This window comes from Vipera berus, assembly GCF_964194415.1.
Source record: "Vipera berus genome assembly, chromosome: 17".
NCBI lineage: Eukaryota > Metazoa > Chordata > Lepidosauria > Squamata > Viperidae > Vipera > Vipera berus.
The window spans coordinates 4,719,793-4,733,194 of record NC_138220.1 but is presented as its reverse complement, the minus strand read 5'-3'; positions in this window follow the sequence as shown (position 1 = coordinate 4,733,194).

Here is a 13,402-nt window from a genome sequence, read left to right as displayed (position 1 = left end):
AAATTTCCTCCTCAGATGCGTGTAGACTACCCCAGTTGACTTTGTAGCGAAATTCAGAGCTATAAAGACTTTGTAGCGAAATTAAGAGCTATAAAAGGCCGGTTCTGCAACTAGACCCCTTTCCCCCCCCCAAACAATGCTTGCAGAGCTTTTTGCATTTAATATTTTAAACATTTAGAAGGGTTAAAAATTGGTGTCTGCAACCAATGCATTGGAACAGACCCTTCTGGAAGCTTTATTTCTAATTTAAAATACTGCACTTGAGGCATTAAAAAAGTTGATTATTTGCAAAAAAAAAGCCACATAGTAAATGCCAGTGAACAGTATAGGGCCCAAGAGTTAACAAGAGCAAGCCAGAAAAACTTGACAGAAAAGGTTGTATACAAATAAAAGTATCCTTTCGTTTCTTTAAAAATACATTTTTGCGAATTGTATTTTCAACATTGGTGTTTCCCTGCTGAGAAAAGTAGTTAAAAGAAGAAGTGAGACAATTTACTATGAGGAAAGCTATTTTCTTACCACTTGAGGTGGCAATTTTTTTAAAAAAAATAAAAAATTAAATACTATGTGGCCTGCAGTCTGGTTTAACCCCCTCCCTTTATGGCCACATCCAGTATTTACAATTAATCTCTTTTTCCTAATGACGAATGTGTTCAGGTTGGTGGCTAAACCAAGATATTTTGGTGACCCCTTCCCCTGTTCAGGGGTCTTCAAACTTGGCCCTTTTATGACTTGTGGACTTCAACTCCCAGAATTCCTCAGCCAGACATTTCTCAGCCAGAGAAGTTTCAGGGCTCTTCTGCAAAAACCTTTTTTCTCGTTGGCAACATGCAATCCTATCTGGAGATGAATGAACCAAAGTGCAGGTGAAAAGATTACTTAGTTCTACATCTTGTTCTCTGAAAAAAAAATGTGGGTTATTTGTTTATGTTCTGAGGTTGTAAAAGTTGCTAATAGTTGCAACTGCATTTGACCTCCAGTATGTTTCGATTACTTTTCTCCTTAGTTAACATGTTGCAGAAATAATTCTGGTGCAAACACAAGTGATCTGAAGACAAAGGAAGAAAAAAAAAGACTCTACACAGGTAAGCGCGTGAATATCGTGAACATTTATACTTTATTTTGTTCCAACTTAATAACCCAAAGATTGTGATTAGCCACAGAAGCCTTCTTAGCTTCTGACTTGCACACACTTGCAGAAGAATAATATTTTTAGCCATTTGGAATTTTGGTATAGTAATCCCACATTCTTCAATTGTTTCTTCACCAAATGCAATTTTAAGCCACATAATAATAAAAAAAATCTTTATCCTGGCATAACTGATCTTCACGTATTCCCATACTTTGACAGTTTAGCCAATGGCCCATGGAATATAAACCTGCAGCTACTAAGCACGTTTAGTTAAGTGTACCTACAACCTAAGTCATACGTTTTTATTGATTAACCCTTGGGCCATATCAAAGTGCAAAGTTCCAGCAACAAATTATTACTAAAATTTGATAAAAACATTTTAAAAATGTTATTGGATAAAATACAATTTAAAATGGAATCAGAATAAAATACGATTTAAAATGAAATGGGAATAAAATGCAATCTAAAATGAAATTGTAATTGTGTACAATAATTTAAGATATAGATAAAATATGATAACATTATATTTTGGAGTCGCCCTTGCAATCTACCCCAATCAGTCCCACATATGCAGCTCTCAACCGAGCCATTTTGTTTAAGTACTGTGCTGCGTTAAATGTTATTTTCAGGTTCTGGCCGGACATAAGGTAAGTTGTTTTGACATGGGGATCCTGATGAGTCATTCGTTTGGTATATACAACCTAATATGTAACATGGTAAAGTTAAAAAAACTTGTTGTCAAGGTAAGTGTGCACATGGTGTAATGATTAGCAACAAAGAAGCAGAAATGGCTATTGAAATATAGCTACTTGTAAAATAGTTTAGCTTCAAATAACTAGGTTGTGAGATCTTTGACTTTCAAACCAATCTTGTTTTTTTCTTCTTTGAATCAGAGATAACCTGTTTAACTGTGGGATAATTGATACCGTACAGTAGCTATTGTAGCTAGAACTACAATAGTTCGTTCTAACGAACTAGCCGTTTTTCATTGACGTTCCTCCTATGTTATTCTGTTCCCAAAGCCTAGTCTTCTGAAAGATCATGGCCCTTCCAACTGAACAGAACCATAAGTAGTTTTCTCTGGGCCCCCAAGACAAACATCTCAGCTGAACAGCCCTTGTCTACATTTAAGAGCAGAGCAGAACAGATGTTGGTGCTTAGGATTTGTCCAGAAAAACCCATGTCCGGGAGAAATGCAACGCTGGCTGGCTGGAGAGCAGGTTGCGTCAGCTCTAAGGGATTTAAGGAACAGAAATCAGTGTTTCTCAGCCCTAGCAGAATAACCAGCAATTTTAAAAGGTGTGAACTTCAACTCCCAGAATTCACTGCTGGCTTGTCTTGATCTTAAACTTGTCAAGGCCAGAAACACTGTGCTAAACAGTGCAGGAGAAAATCTGTACAGTGTCTCCTTACTGCCACCTAGTGGCTGCTACAGTCAATAGGCATCTGCCTACTTCCACCTGCTATTTTGTTTGCTTAATGAAAATGCTTAAGTTCCTCTGTGGATATATGCTGGTCCTGCATCATACAGTACCAGCCTGGTTCTTTTAAAAAGATTGACGGCCCAGCTTGCTCCCTTATGCCTCTGGCTCCCATAGTTGTATAGAAGCTGTGACATATGGACGTTTCAATTCGAAATGGCCAGGTTGGACTGGGGCAGGGTATGATACCAGCAAATGTCTTATGAGCAAGGGGCAGAAGATGGCTCTTGCTGAGACTACTGGGAACGGAGCTCTTTCTCAGCCATTAGCTCCTTTGACACAGCAAGAGGCAAGCAGCTAAAAGCTCCCAGTCTAAATAACACAGAGAGCTGGCAATTACCACAGCAGGATTCAGCAGCAGAGCTGCTCCAGCACAGCCGTTTTCTCATTAGAACCAGACAGTCATTTGCACTCTGGGACTTGAAGCAACATCAACCATGATGCCAGGAATTTAAGTATCTCTTGCTTTTCTCTATAAAGGAGAAAATGGGAGGAAGAACTGGGGATGATTGCTGCCACCACTGTCCATATGTTGAAGGGGTACCTTTGGACTGTTGATACTGTTTGGATGAAACATTGAATTCATAAAAAGACAACTTGATGAATTACGTCCCAGTGATTTATATTCGCCGAGGTCAGACAGGTGTTCTCATGCCATTTTCTTGCTTATTTTAATTTTTATTTATTTATTTAATTTTTATTTCTTTTACAGTTATGTTTTTAGTAGTTATAGTTATATAATTTCTGTTTGCATGAAGACTGATTTAAAGAATGAGTTACGCAGCTCTGATTCTCTAAATGAAAGGCACATGAACCAAACACATCATAGATTCCAAATCCAGTCAATACACTGTTGTATTACATGCAGAATTAAATTGCACACACCACACACACACACACACACACACACACTGTTATAGAACTTCCTTCCACTATTTTTTACCATTTACTATTTTTTACAACATGACCCTAATTATTCTGGATCATTATTCTGAAGAAGGTCTCACAGTGTTCAATAGGGCTTGCTGGCTGAGAACTATGTCTTGCATAGCTGAGAGAAAGCTTATGGAATTTTAGTCAGCCTTTCTTATGAGCAAATATCAGTAAGCTTAAGCTCCAAGTCCTCTTTATTTTCATCAAGAAAAGTGTGGAATTCCCACTTTGGACATGAGGGGGCAATATTTTCTCTTGAACAACCCTTACCCGTCGAAGAAATGTCTGTTGCCCGAATTTGGTGTTGCAGGAGGCATAATCTGTTCTCTTTTACCGACCCAAGCGGTCTGCATGGGGAAATAGAGAATTCGCTTTTATTTTTCAAAATGGCACGTCATCCAGGACTGAACCGCAGAACTCTTTGGCTGTGGAAAGGGTGGGTGGGGGTAAGGCACAACTGGGACTTCACTGGCTCTGAAGAAAGGGAATGTGAGTAAGTTACAAGTGCAAATTTAAGGGGTAGTTGCTACTGCAGTGAGAGCTTCATAATACGTTTTTAATGTTCACCGAGGGGGCTATAAAACATAAAAGATGAGCATTTCCATATTTGTGAATCCCCTTGATTGGCAGTTTTATTATCTCTGAAAGGTGCCAAGGCCTTCAACACAATCAACTTAAGGGTTTTTCCTTTTATTTTTTTATTTTTTTAATAGAGAACATGATATTGCTTCTTAAGTCAAATACACGGCTAATTGTGTTTTAGTAATTATTTTAAAATCTTTTCCATATTTCTTTAATATCCCAATGTTAAACCAAATGGTAACTGGGAGGCAGACAGGTTTATGAAAGATGCTCCCCTATAACAAGGCTTCAGCGGCCGAACATTGCGAGGTTTTCACGCAGTTGTAAAATAGTCTGTGGCTTGGGTTACGATCCAAATATTCCTTCCAGAGCCGACGTACCATTCTGGCTCAATCAGTGGGCTCATGGACTAGCAAAGTTGCCTCTTTTTGTTGATTTTCTGCTTTGGAAATACCTTTGCAGATTTATAAGTAGCTATTTGGATAATTACCAGACACAAGTGAGCAAGGTTCCAGCAATTCTGCCGGGAAGCTTTCGTAACCCGAAATATCAAAATATATCCACCGATCTTAAAGAACCAGCATAAATATGTATCTGAAAGCCTGATAGATCAGTTTGTTAGGCTGTGTGTAGTAGTCTCCTGGGGGGGAAAAAATGGACCAATCTTGCTTTTTGCCTATCCCCATTACCATCTCCCATAGCAAAACAATATAAAACAATTCACTACCATTTCAGCCTGTATTGGGAAATGTTATTTGTGTGAAATGGTATAGGTTCTCCCGCTTGAGCAGAGGGCTGGACTAGAAGACCTCTTAAGGTCCCTTTCAGCTCTATTCTATTCTATTTAGCCAATAAGTGCCTGTGAGTTGGTTAACAGGAGCTAGGGAATATTTTGCCTTTCCCTGCGGTTCCCAGCTGATTGATTGACTGACCGAATATGAGCCATTTAGTTATTATTTCGTTTTATTTTGTTTTAATTTGCCCTGTAAACCGCCCTGAGTCCTTCGGGGGGGGAAAAGGGCGGTATATAAATCGAAACAAACAAATAAATAAATAAATTATCCATTCTTAGTGACCCTACAGATAGACCTACCTTAACTGGTTCATTTATTGTAGAGTCCTCTATCCATGGTACTGATTACACTTCCCTATGAGGCTGAGCCACTGTCAACATTATCTGTTTGCGTTAGGTAAAGACTTCTTCTCTTCACATTTATGACAACATCCAGAATCTGACCATGCCTTTGTCCTTAAAGACTTTGTTAGCTTTGTTAAGTGTACTTCTCAGAGTCTGAAAGTAAATTCTTTCATTTAGCTTTACTGTTTGACCTTGTTTACCTTGTGTGAATCATAATCTAACATGGAGGTTCTTTGCTTGCGGGGTTTGCTGCAAATGTTTTAAATAAATGGATGCCATAAGGCCGTGGTGGCGAACCTATGGCACTCGTGCCAGAGGTGGCATGCAGAGCCCTCTGTTAGCACGCGCACCGTCGCCCCAATCCTAGGCCTTTAGCTGGGTTTTATAAAACCTTTTCGCTTTAGGCCTCCACCACTGTGTGCAAAAAAAAAAGAATAATTTTAGGGAGCAGGAAATTTACAGAATTTCTGTTGGTTGTGGGGTCAGATGAATGGATTTCTATTGAACGCGGAGAGATAATAGATCTACTGTTTGTAAAAACGTGCACATTGCTCCGCTAAAAAGTCTCTCCTGCCGTAGGTAAAATCAAGCATGTTGCCCGAGAAAGTTAAAGAATAATTTGGTGTTTCCATCTCCTCTTTCCCATTTAGTTCGAAAGTGTTTGGGGGGGATTTTTATAAATTTAAAAATGAATAGTTTTTGTGTAGATATCCGTAACAAATTCCAAATACCTTTTTCTTCGTTCCACATGAAATTAAAAACAAAACCAATAAAAGTGGAATTGTTTGTGTAAGATTCCACTTTATTCCAGCAAGCTGGGAGGCACATGTTTGCCTCCGAGTTCTGTGTCGGAAGTGAATGTCCAACTATTCATTCCTCTTTTCATGTGGTTTCTTTAATCCCCCAGATTCAATTTCAGAAACTATTTTATAGTTCCAGTTTTTACAAAGCAAAAACCTTCCTTTAATGTTGGCATTTTTGAAGAAAAAAGGCTTCAATCAAAACATGTGTGGCTTGTTTCCCCCCCCCTTCTTCATTCTGCATTAGCCAGATGTAACATGTGGGGGGGGGGAACAAGCTGAAGTGTGCTGTTCAAGTCCTGCCACAGTGACACAGTTGAAAAATTCCTGTAGATTTGGCTATATTGAGGTAGAAGTTCCTCTCTACAGAGAGAGATGGCAAGGATTTAGCATGAATATCAAGTTCTTCAGCAGCATTGCTGGGTATAAATTTGAAATCCTAGAAGGGCACCGTTTGTATGCCTTTATCTCCCTGCAGTAAAGAATTATTTGTTCTTGGGATAGTATGCTGTGAATGCCTGTGTTGTCACTGAGTGTATCTAGCTACTTTGTTTTCTGCTTCTTTTTAATTGCGTTGGGATTTTCCAAGCTTTAAGGTCTCCTCCAATTGCAGCATTTTGATTTCAGGTTAGGCATCCAAATAAACTTTTAGTTTTATTGTCAGCGCTTCTAGTGAAAATGCTGGCGTTACTTCATCTAATACTCTCCTGTATTAGTACAGTTGCAGTTCGTTTTTTTCTCTTCACTTTCTGATGGTGGACTTTTCACAGTCGTGTGTTACAACATGGGAAAGCCATGACTGTTACAATATTAGCCTATGATCTACCATTGCACATGATGCACACGGGGTGGGGGGGGAAAAACTCGCATAAAGAGGAACTCTTAAACTCTTTTTTCCGGTGTTGAACCATTTAATAACACCGTAGGCCACCCTAGCTGTGGTTTCCTGGTTGTCATACAACTTCCCCAACGGGACGGTGAAGTGCCCCAGTACATTCATGGTTTTTAAGAACTATTAGGAATTAAAATATTAAATATTTAAAGTCTTAAATTAATATTAAAGTATAATATTAAATATTGAAAGACTTCTTTCTCATTTTTCGTGCTTTAAAAGTACATCTGGCACATAATTCAAAGCACAATTCCTGGGCTTTATAACAATATATGGATTTATGTTCCATCCAAAATTTTGGTTCTTTTGTGTAGATAGTTGGGGATATTTGTAACTCAGGGTTAAACTGTGGGGTCCTTTGTGCTCTCTGAGCTTGGCAGTTATTCTGCTGAACATTTCATTACCCAACTAGGGTATTTACAACATGATATACACATCATTTTATATAGAGATTTCAATTCCATGGGATGTTTGAAGCAAAATTCTTGGTTTTGATTTGATCTGCTGTAGCTTATAATTTCGTGCAATGACATATACTATTATTGGTATATGGTTCTTGATATTTATGCTAGCTTAAAGCTTAATAACAGTCTTTTGTTATCTACACCAAAGTATTTAGTTTGACTATTCATAATTAATGATACTATAACGGCACTATAACCCCCTCATTATTATTTTTTAAGATTCTTTGTTTATTCATTTTTGCTTTGTTCCATTCCCTTGTTTTCTATTTGTCTTTGTTTATATACTTTATTTAAAAATCGGGTTTCAAAAAGTTCTTTCTCGCCTTCACCTTCCATAAAAATTATCTTCTGCTAGTAAAATTTGGTGAGACTTCTGCACTCAACGGATCATATTTTATTTGCTTTCATGTGCATTGTTTCTCTGCCTCTGACAGCTCTATAAAAATCTTGGGACTATTTTCTCTTCAGTGAAAAAGCAGGAAAAAAAAACAACAAATGATTTTTCTCTCCTTCCTGGTGCCTTTTGTGGTTTGAGGATTGGGAGAGAATTGAAAACAAAAGTGACAAAACAGTTTCTCTTGGGGGTCCCATCTTGTCCAGCTTATTTTACATCCCACCCTTCCCTTTCTGCAATATTTCATTGAAGTTGAATCTCCCCAAAGAAGCAGGAACAATTGTAGAATTTTGTGTCACTTTTGGGGATGAGAAAGAAACGATGTTTGGGGGGAAAAAAGCAGAAGAGAATTGCAGCTGCAAAGTTTCAAATGAAAAGCTAATCAAAGGCAGCCCAGGCGGCGTGGCTTTAATCTTTCATCTTCAAAGAGGCACAAACAAATATTGATTGTGTACCGTGCAGCTGTGCGGGGTGGCTGGCAACTCCCACCCCCACCAAAATTCACATCGCTAGTGTGCTTGTTGTTGCTGTTTTGTACCACCATTGTACATTTCCAAGAGTAACCTCCGTGAAAAAAAGGGGGGGGAAAGTATTACTTCCAAGAGATTTCCCATCTGTTTCTTGGTATCCAAGATGGACAAATGAAGGAGGAAAATTAAGGGGAGGTGGAAGAAGGAATAAGAGGGTCATGGATAGTAAAGGTGGATGACAACCCAACGCAATAGCATTTATTTAAGCTCTTTTTCAGTTGCATGCCTTTATTAAAATTTATCAGATGGGGATTTCAGCTTCGATTGCCACACTGCAGTGTTGAGACAGACGGGTTCTTACGCACTTCTCCTCCACTCCAGAGAGTGGGTGGTCACCCTGTTCCCTCACCTCATTGTCAGCATTAAAGAGTACTTATGACAGCCTTTTCCCCCAGCAAGGTCAGCTATAATGCAGAAACCTCCAAAGGTCTCCCTATAAACTGAGATTGGATCCGTGCACTAGCTTTCCTCTCATGAGAAAAGGCTGCTTTAGTCAAGGAAGAATTCAGTTAGAAGGCTGGAAGAGCCATTGGACGGGGGAGAGAGAAAAAAAATGTGCTTGGATGTTTGAAGTTCAGGAATTTAAAAAGTGTAACATGCCCTCTCACACGGACACATACAGAACACAACAGTTAGGGCAGAGAAACGTGGCCCTAGAGAAAAATGCCGCAGTCTTCTACTTTTAATCCCTCTTTCTCTCCACCAACAGACAACAAAGCAAACAATTAGGCCACTACAACTGCAAAAAGCCTTAATGTGGATCCCTCTTTATCCTAGACAGTAGCAGGAAACTGGTAGATTGAAGCCAAATGGGAAACTTGACTCAAAACAGATTGCGACTATTGTATGTAGTGGTAAGGCAGGGACTGGACGGATGTGTGTTGCACGTGCTTGCCGTTTGCAGCAACACTTCATACGTTTGGTGAAATGAATGAAAGTCCACCCAAGCTGATGCCATAATAGATAACGTTAGTTTTGAGGTTGCCGCAAGATTTCTCGCTGCTTTGGCAAATTAAGCAGGCCGAGGTGGTGATTACGTGCCGTCGAGTTGGTCTCCGCTCTTAGTGACCACATGGTTATTAGGGAAGTTTAGGTGGGCACTGAGGATCAAAACCCAAACCATTTCACTAAAAACTGATCAAAGGGGCATCGTAAGATTAAATGGAATCAAAGTGGCACCGTAAGATTAAATGAAACAAGCGAGTAGATAATTTGTAAAAGATGGAGTGAGAACAAATACATACCATTCTTTAGACAGCTAACCAGTTCAGTAGATAAAGTCACTGCTTGGAAAAGAAAGCGCTCTGAAAATTGCCCAAGTAGTGGGGTGAAAAAGATGACTCTTCCCAGCCTTAAACCTCAAAAGTTCATGGTTAGTGAGGAAACTCATCCTGGCAGCCCCTAATCATTTCTGACTGAAGGCAGTTTCCTTGTCCATGAACGGAGCTACGGCAAGTAGATTTTGAACGGCATTTCAGGTGGGTTACAGCAAGAAGAAACGTGGGCATGGACAGGCTGAAGATCAGGTATAGATCAGGCACGAAATACTCCGCGGTGCTATGAAGGAATAGAGATTAGGCTATTCAACTAAGCCAACAAGAGGCAGAAGCAAGAAGCACCAGGTAGTTGGAAGTTAAGTCAGGAGAAAAGAGGAACCTTGTAGTACTACTTAGTGCAAGGAGCTACTGATGCTGAGATACAAGCCTGAGGCAGCACTTTAGTGGGCCAATCTAAATCCTGCTTGATTCTTTGGCCCATCTGTTGTCCAGATGAGCTGTAGTAACTCCCTTGGCTATTCTAAGGCTGGCGCTGCTACGTGTAGGACACAGACTCTTTAAACTGAGGAGGTGCTTTGATGAAAAGGGGATGGTGCGGCTTTAAGGAGGTGTTTTATATGGAGTCCTGTTCAACATTCTGATGTTTAGTGCTCTTTTGTTCCTCCGAGAAGTCCAAATACTGTGGTGAATGTTGCTGCTGCTGCTGCTTTTTCTGGCAACAGAAGTAGCCCTTCTGTTATTGGAAGGAAGGGACCTTGGAGGTCTTCTAGTCCAACCCCCTGCTCAAGCAGGAGATCCTATAGCGTTTCAGACAAATGGCTGTCCAGTCTGTTTTTAAAAGCCTCCACTGATGGAGCACCCATAACTTCTGGGCGCAGGTTGTTCCACTGGTTTATTGTTTTCACTGTCAGGAAATTTCTCTTTAGCTCTAGGTTGGTTTTCTCCTTAAATAGTTTCCATCCATTGTTTCTTATCTTGCCTTCTGGTGCTTTGGAGAATGGGTTGACCCCCTCTTTGTGGCTGCCCCTCAAAGATTGGAACACTGGTATCATGTCACCTCTAGTCCCTCTTTTCATTAAACTAGACAGACCCAATTCCTGCAACCGTTCTTCGTATATTTTAGCCTCCAACACTCTAATAATTTTTGTTGTTCTTCTCTTCTCTCTTTCTAGAGCCTCAACCTCTTTTTTTATAATATAGTGACCAAAACTGGATGCAGTATTCCAAGTATGATCTTACCAAGGCCTTATAAAGCGGTACTAACACTTCACGTAATCTTGATTCTGTCCCTCTGCTAATGCAGTCTCTAGGATTGCATTGGCTTTTTTTTGGCAGCGGTTGCACACCACTGGCTTATATTTAAGTGATTGTCCAATAGAACTCCAAGATTCTTCTCAATAGTTACTGCTACTGAGTCAGGTTTGACCTAATCTCTACCTGTACATTTGGTTTTTCTTGCCTAAGTGTAAAAGCTTGCTTTTCTGTCCATTGAATTTCATTGTGTTAGATAGGGCCCAGTCTACCAAGATCCATCAGAATCTTGCGCCTATATCCAAGCGTGCCAGCTTGGTGTCGTCTGCAAATTTGATGAGTTCCCCTTCTATTCCCTCATCTAAATCATTAGGTAGAACATTGTTAGGAGTGCAGGGACTTAGTTTTGGGCCTGTCACATCCACACCCCACACGCTGGCCACAGCACCAAACTGGCTTTTAATATGCATTGAATGCTATCAACTCCCAAGAATTCAGAGGTTGGCGCTGTTACCTGCATGTCACAGAGAATCTTGGGTAGACTATGGAGAAGGCCTGTAATTTAAAGACATGGCAGAATATCAATAAAGCTATTAGAGAAAGGGAGGGTATTGTCTGGCCGAGAAAGTCATTTCTGGCCTCTTATACTTCCCCCATCAGCCAAATGAGATAGTAGTTCAGGAAAGATCTATAGGAAACAATTACAGTGGCCATCGGTCCCTGAGGGGCTGCAGAGAGACCCCCCAACCTCCGTTTATTGAAATCTCTGTTAAAAAGTAGTTTTCCTGCTAAGCCTAAGTAAAAAAAACAACTGCTAATCCTATTTATTTATCTGCTGGCTAATATGCTTCTCCAATTGCTGAAGACTTTTTTCTACATGGGGAAATACTTTTGTAGGGAAAAGCGTGACCACTACAGATATAGTGGTATATATATATATATATATGTTTTCTGAGGTTTTCGCGGGTGCTTGTATGTGGATCTTTGGTCATTCGGGTTTTTCCCCGCGTAGAACTAAAGGTGTAGGAGCAACGTTTCGACGGAATCCCATCCGTCATCATCAGGCTGGTGGCTTCAGCTTCCTTCTTCTGGGAGAAGCATATATATATATATATATATATATATATATATGTAGGTGTCTGCCCCGTTTTACAACTTTTCTTGTTAAGTGAATCACTGCATTTGCTAAGTTAGTAACACAGTCGTGAAGCACGTCTGGCTTGCCCGTTGACTTTGTCAAAAGGTCGCAAAAGGGGATGAAGTGAACCCTGGAGACTGCACCCGTCATAAGTGTGAGTCAGCTGCCAGGCATCCAAATATAAATCACGTGCATGGAATGAAGTAAACAGAAATCTAGTTGAAAAATTCTCTGGTGGGGGAGAGAGAAACACACAGGCCTAAAGCAACCAGCTTTTAACCACAGATCATGTCAACACTCTTGCACTTTACAACTCTATTTTATCCTCTTGGGCTAGGAGGGTTAAGCTTCAGGCATGTTTCAGATTAAGCCAGTTGGGATGTGGTGTTGACAGCCTTCAATGAGGCCTACAGCAGAATTGTTTGTGAGCTTGATGTCCCAATTCCCCTTGTAACCCAGAGAAGGCATTTGCCGCTTGGCTACATGCAAGAAAGATGGGCAGAAAAAATGGCTAAGCGTCTAGACAGAGGCTTTTCGGAAGCTAGCATTGATGGTTTCCACATTGTAGATACAGTTTGACAAGCCACAAGGTCATCTGCACCCGTTCTCATGGCTCCCAATAAATTGCTGAGGATTCTGAGAGTTGTAATGGGGTTCATCGGCCCGGCATCATTTGGGGAAAGGATCGTCTCTAATCTGCGTATGGCGCAGTAAGAAAGAACTAGGAATTGTGCTTGTCGTGTATAAAGCCACAAGCACTGTTTTTGCACAGCATTGGTCCTAGCAACAGGGCCAGTGAGAAGCAAGCTCCTCTGCAGCATATTCATTCCTTCCAAAATATACTGTACCACTGATTTAAGTTCTAGTTATTTCCAGAAGTGGTTATTTTTTGTTTTTTATTTAAAGTTTTCCCCCCTGCTGTGGTAAAGAACCCTAATGACAGTTTTACATTTAGCAATACCAATCACACTTAGACTTGTATGCCGCCCCATAGTGCTTTACCGCACTCCCTGAGCAGTTTACAGAGTCAGCCCATTGCCACCGACTATCTGGGTCCTCATCTTACCCACCTCGGAAGGCTGAGCCAACCTTGAACAGGTCAGGATCGAACTGCCGGCTGTGGGCAGAGTTAGCCTGCAATGCTGCATTCTAACCAGTGCGCCCACCAAATTGAACGTTGCAAGTGTAAAATGTGCAATTCTTAGCATTCTTAAACCATCTTCCTGAGGGACACGCAAACTCAAAGGAATCCAGCACAAAGAAAGATCTGAGTGGCAACGACTATATCAAGATTCGGAGAAGTCGGTGCTTTGAGTCACAGCTAAAATGCCAGGGCTGCTAGGAGATAGCAGAACTAGGTTTGGGAAAAGAAGCTGAATGTTGGAAGTCC